A 6000-nucleotide genomic window follows, 5' to 3' on the forward strand; every position below is an offset into this window, starting at 1 on the left:
GGCTGAACAGTGGCTCAATTAGACTCCTATGTCTGTCACCGAGAAGAGTTTTCAAAGGCTGAAATCCATGGCTGCTTGCTCACTTATTAAACACTTTGGGCCTTAGGAGAACTCAAGCATCGGGAAAGTCAAACATCAAATGTTTGATCATATAAAAGCATGGCTATTCATGTGTGTGTGTCCCCAAACCCCAAGGAGAGAGGGTAAAAGACTCATACAAGCATAAAATAAAGCCTCTGAAAAGACACATTAGAAAACCAGCCCCAGACCTATAAAACTATGCCAAGTACTAAACTACCAAGTTTTTGTACCCCTGACCATCTGAAGAAATAAAACTTAGAAACACTTGTGTAAACTCAGTGACAGTTCAGAATTTATTGAATTCTTGAAACTGCTATGCTTAAATGTGTTCAAAACTCCCCCAAGAATGCAAGCCCACTAGTCATCAGCAATTCAGATACTGATTTTGAATGGCAATCATTTAAAGGAAAAATTCAAAAGTTTAAGAACCTGGAGTTAAACTTCAAGGTCAGAAAGGGACACACATTAACTGGACAAATGCTTATTGTACCATATTTTGAAGATGAGCTTGTTTAATATAACATTTGGAAAATTTGTTTACCGAAGAAAAGGGATCTCTTCCTTTAAAAGTGGTTATTGTTAATCCGTTGTCTTTCAGGTGGTAACCTTTCCGCGTTTTTTCAGATCAACTCAGTGGTAGAAAAAGTCATCTGTGGGTTATAGATGCCACTATACATGTGTATATATCTATACATCTACATAGAGATGCAACGCTCTGCTCAGTTTTACACAATATTTGGAGGCTGTGCAGCAATTCCAGAAGCTATATGAAGCCATCTCCCTCCAAGAATATTGCTCTGTGTCATCCCTATTTACACCGACCTTAACAAAAGTAATTGTTAACAATTAATTTGCAATTACCTCCTAATGATCCTAATCGCTCCCATCATTTGGAGGTTAAGAATTATACTTTTACGACGGAACTCTGTGGCTAATAAAGTCCTAGGTACCAAGTGTCATCTTTTCTCCCATACCACAATGTTTTTGTTTTTGTTTTTTTCTTTAAAAACAAAACAATAAAAACGCTCCTGTTATCTCGGGCTTCGCCCACCGGACAGCTGTTCTCAGTCACTACAACTTTTCCAGCAGCTTGTACTTACAGCGCTCACATCTGCGTCCACCACTTTCGTGTGCTCCTTGGAGTTTTCGGGGTTAGCAGCCCTCCATTCCTGACATAGTTTGGCTGCGGGGCAGGGACTGGAGGGCTGGGCGCTCTCAGCGGCGCGGCGGTGCGGCGGGCAGCGCAGCGCGGAGGCCGGGGACTGGCAGGCTCCGAGGGATGGAGCCCGGGCTCCGCTGCAGGCTGGAGCTGCCGAGCAACTGAGCGCGATCGCCTTCCCCAGGAAGGACCCTGTCGGCGCGCACCGCCACAGGAAGGCTTCCAGTCGGAAGTGGCACAGCACACTCTCTACCTCGCCCCAAGCCCGGAGCCATCGGCTCGCCGGGATCTCTTTGGGAACCGCTTTGCGCCCCTGCGCACGGCAGCGGCAGATAGCATCTGAGAAGCCCAGACAAAGAAACGCAGCGATCTCATCCCTCCATTTGTTTGCGCAGCCTTGTAGGTCTGCCCATGAAGCCTCGGGGCTTTTTGTTTTGTTTTGTTTTTGCAACGCAAACCACAGCTATTCTCTTGTCCTAACCTTATTGGTTTAAATGCAACAATTGTGTGGAGCACTGAGCGGTCTGACTCAACCTTGCTCCTTTAAAAAAAAAAAAAAATTTATTATGTAAATGACGCGCCCCATGCTATCTGAATAAACAGCTGTGGGAGCCTCTGTCAACACACACAAGTCCTCCCCGCCAGTACCTCCCCAATTAAGATCTTTGGGGAGTAGTTACACGTTATCTTTTACACTTTTCCAATAGTTTTTTGAGGCCCCGAAACTTGGGGGAACGGATACTTTTCTTCCTACTGAACCTACCTACTAACAGGTCTGGGGAAGATTAAAAAAAAAAATAGTAGACTTTTCACTAAAAGAGAGAAAGAGCAAACGTGTTAGCTATTATCAGCTTAACAATGAAAGCCTGGCTGACAATTCTGCGAAGGTTTCAATTCTTTGGATGTGACCCAGATAATATTGCAGCATTAACATTTTTAAGTGATTCTTGATAAAAGATTCGCTTAATCTGGAACTTTCTTTGCAGCCTATGCTTTAAAAAAATTCAAACTCTAGTACACTCAGAATCGATGCGTGACAAACTGTTAACACCGAGAAAGTGGAGTTTGAGTTAAGATACCATGTTTTAGGCAGCTAAATCAGGTCACCCACAAGATCAATGGCTTAGTTCGAATGCTAATTTCAAGAATCTTTGAAGAACGCATCCCTTCTAAGGAATAATAGGTATATCTTGCCAATACCATACTGTAGCTTGATGCAAATATTTGTTTCAATACTCATCAGAACCAATTTTGTACTCTAAAATCAAATCTTTAAACTCATTTTAAAAAGCCATTTTATCATTACCAATGTCACTATTCTATTTGGTCTGTTTATTAAAAAAGCAATGTACCTCTTTAGGTTCTCACCTTGATATATATTTAAAAAAAAAACACTTTAAAAATCACAGTGACTTCACATCAATGAATAAAGCAGCAGACAGGGTCTTACCTTTGCTTTGCTAACTTGTAAATGAAAGCACCATTCCGAAGACGCAAACAGAACCCAACCAAATGCTTCTAGGGACCAAAATTCCATACAGGCTTTCCCTCTTCACTTCCCTGAAAGGATGCCAGGCTAAATTCCTCACCAAAAAGTACTTTGTCAAAGCTAAGAGACAGCTTAAACTGCTAACTCACCTAGCATTTCATCTTGTGCAGTACCAGCAAAGAATCATGGGCTAGGCATCTACCATATTTGGGAAGCCAGGTCAGAAAACAGTTGATTGCTATTGGATCTGTTCATATATGTAGAAGAAATAGAGTTATGTTACCACCTACAGCAATCCCAGACCAGAAGTAGCAGTTATTCAACATACTAAACTACATGTGCAGAAAACAAAATGGTCTGTGATGGCGTTTTCTAGTGTTGTGAGATAAAATATAAAGTTACATTAGTTCTATGTATGACATCAAACACCCAGACAATAACTGCTTTTGTGCTGAGAGCTTATCATTAAGTTCCCTAAAACATAAAACCTGAGGTATTGATTGAAGAATTAACCCCTGCCTGAAACTTTATCATCAGTTATTGTGTTCAGGGTTTCCATAGTTCAAAAATTATCTTAGACGTGAATGGCTAAAATGATATTCATCTGATCCATAAAAGATTATATTGGAGAATCTAGAATATGCAAAATCCATGAAGTCAAAACATTAGCAACCTTGTGGCAACTTTACAAACAAGTTACTTGCCTATATTACATCAAATTTATTATATTGAATACATTTCTATATTGAATTTCAATTATTTTTATTTAACCAATCAAAATACTTTTAAAGAAATGATGCATGTAATTATGAAAATTAGGGAAATATGATCATTTTAATGTGACCACTAATTGATATGATATAGCTCATACCTCATAATTATGGGACACACAGTTTAATCACTGGCTAAATGTAATAGTCATGGGCATATTTATTATTTTTAAATAGTTTTCTTTTCCTAAAGTAAAGCTAGACGTATTAAAAATAATTACACGTTTACCTATAAATTTTGCCTGGTTATTACGTCTAAATTCAAAATACACAGTAATTAGTATTACATACAACTTGAACCAAAAAATAAGTTATTTTGTGATAAATAACCAAAAATTAATGTTATGAAATTTTCAATAGTTGTAATTGCATAGCTTAATCAAATACCACCTAAGAACCAAGCTGATTCCTAATAGAGTCATACACATTGCAAGAAAGCTTTGGGAATTTTGCTGAAAATTTCAGCCTTAATGGGATGCTTGATTATTCTAAATGTGATACAAAGATCTTCCACATACTGTTATCATCCAGCAGGTCTTATATGACAGAGCAGTTCTTACCTGGAAATTTTCCCAGCTGTATGGGAAAAGTCAATCATTTTCATAGATGTTTCCAATGCTGTTAGATTAGGAAAGAATTTTAAATAAAAGTGGGAACACACACACACACACACACACAATTCCCTTAATTAGGAAAAACAAAAGGACAAAGGCAGATGCAAGAGACTTATTAGCACAATCTAACAGGAAACTTGAATATTTCTCAGCCTATGAGAGTAGGCAACTGAGTAAACATATTAACTTAACAAATACCAAGAAAACAAAGAATAAAACAGTAGAGTGTCTCTTTCCTTTTTCCATTCCAGGAACAATGCAAATTTCTTGATTGGTTGTGGTTTCCAGTAAAAGGATGTGTTTTCCTTCTGTTTCCTTTACCCTGAATGGATTAAGCATCCATATCTATCCTGGCCCAGCAGTTTACTAACTCTCTCTGCACCTACAGTTCTTAGGAGATGACTGGTTCTCGAAAGTAGTATCAGTCAATTGCAAAATAGAATTAACACTTAAAGCTTTTCCTCCAAAAGTAAAATCTAGTCATTACTCGTTTCAGATGATGGAAATCAATTATATCTGGAAATATGCAACATTTTACAGTTCAGGTTGTTGGAAGTAGAGCAGAAAGCAAAATATTCCGAAATATCTTCTAATCCTGCTTTCTGATACATTTCTGCTTTGCTGCACGCCATGATTCTACCATGGTATCTTCTTTCCAGACCCCATTAGGGTAGTCAATGAGTGGCTCAGATAGTGACACTGGCCTGTGGAGTGACCCCCTTTCCATGGTCTGTACTTTCCCCACTGGCACGAGACTGACAGGGAGAGTCCTGCTCCCAAGTACCCTTTGGCTGAAATACAACCAAGTAAAACATCCTCTATTTATTTTAAGAATGATATTAAATCTACCAAAGAAATGTCTACCAGCATTTTGCTAAATGCTTTCCATTGAAACTCCAACATGAATAGCTTTTAACAGTAAATTTAAGGAGGCAATTACTATTAATTGTACCATGGAAAATTATTTTCATAAATGTTATAGTCTTTATACCAACACAATATGAAAATAGACTCTATTTCCTGACCTCAGAATTAGCACATTGGTTTTTACATGTGAATCATAGGCGTTTATTTATGTAGGGAGGAAAACTTGTCATCTTTTGTAATAATGACTACCTATAGGATGTTTTTTAAAAAATTATTATTATTAATAGGAACTTTGAGCTGCATTTTTTGGAACAAATAATGAAGGCACCAGCAGTGACATATTTTTTTTTTTTTTCAGAAAAGGGCATCCCGTGCAAGAAGCACTTCATTTAAAAAAAAATATGACACAACAGATTTTCTCTTCAAAAATCAACTGATTTTCCAAAATGGCAAACTGAGTTAGTTTTTCTTCCTCTGTCAAAAATATGTAAATAATTGGCCTTGGAAGCATATGTTTAATCTCAGCAATAAGCTTCCTTGCCTTCGAACACTGTAAATGGATTTCTGTTGACATGAAACAACCTAGGAAACCAGGGTGTCTCCTCTTCAACATTTTTTTTCCCTCTAAGCCATGGGCAAAACCAATCTTGTCAGCACCTCCCACAACATGTAAGAGGATCTGGAAATTTGCTTTGTGTTTTCTAGGTTTCATGACAGCTGAGTTCCCAGTTTTTAAATTCTTCAGAAACAATGAACAGCTCACAGAAGGAGGCAGTGGAACTTGTCAATCACTTATTGTGGGCCAGGCACTGAGCTAGGCATTTCATGTTTGCCTGAATCCAGCATTTTAACAATGTGAGTGCTTTTCCTCCACTATTTGCTCTAGAATCTACCTCATCTAGCACATAAAAGTCACCCCTAAACAGTAGATGGAGCACTGAGACACTACTGGGTCCTAGTTGTATCATCATTCTGGAACAAGGTAAAATGCATTGAAGTTCATAGAGTCAGAAAGGTATG

General features: G+C 38.2%; 1 protein-coding gene across 4 annotated transcripts in view; it reads right to left on the bottom strand.

The window, feature by feature from the left end:
• Eya1 (EYA transcriptional coactivator and phosphatase 1) overlaps window positions 1-1265 on the bottom strand; it is a 158252-nt gene extending 156987 nt beyond the window's left edge. For 3 of the 4 annotated variants that reach the window (XM_029553971.1, XM_008848877.1, XM_029553970.1), the window contains exon 1: window positions 1182-1247. The gene's annotated coding sequence lies outside the window, so the exon portion shown is untranslated. Of the gene's footprint in view, window positions 1-1181 lie in introns of all 4 variants that reach the window. The other variant, XM_029553972.1, reaches the window with a different exon arrangement.
• Between the last annotated feature and the right edge of the window lie 4735 nt (window positions 1266-6000).

This window comes from Nannospalax galili, unplaced genomic scaffold (genome assembly GCF_000622305.1).
Source record: "Nannospalax galili isolate Female #2095 unplaced genomic scaffold, S.galili_v1.0 scaffold102, whole genome shotgun sequence".
Taxonomy (NCBI): Eukaryota; Metazoa; Chordata; class Mammalia; order Rodentia; family Spalacidae; genus Nannospalax; species Nannospalax galili.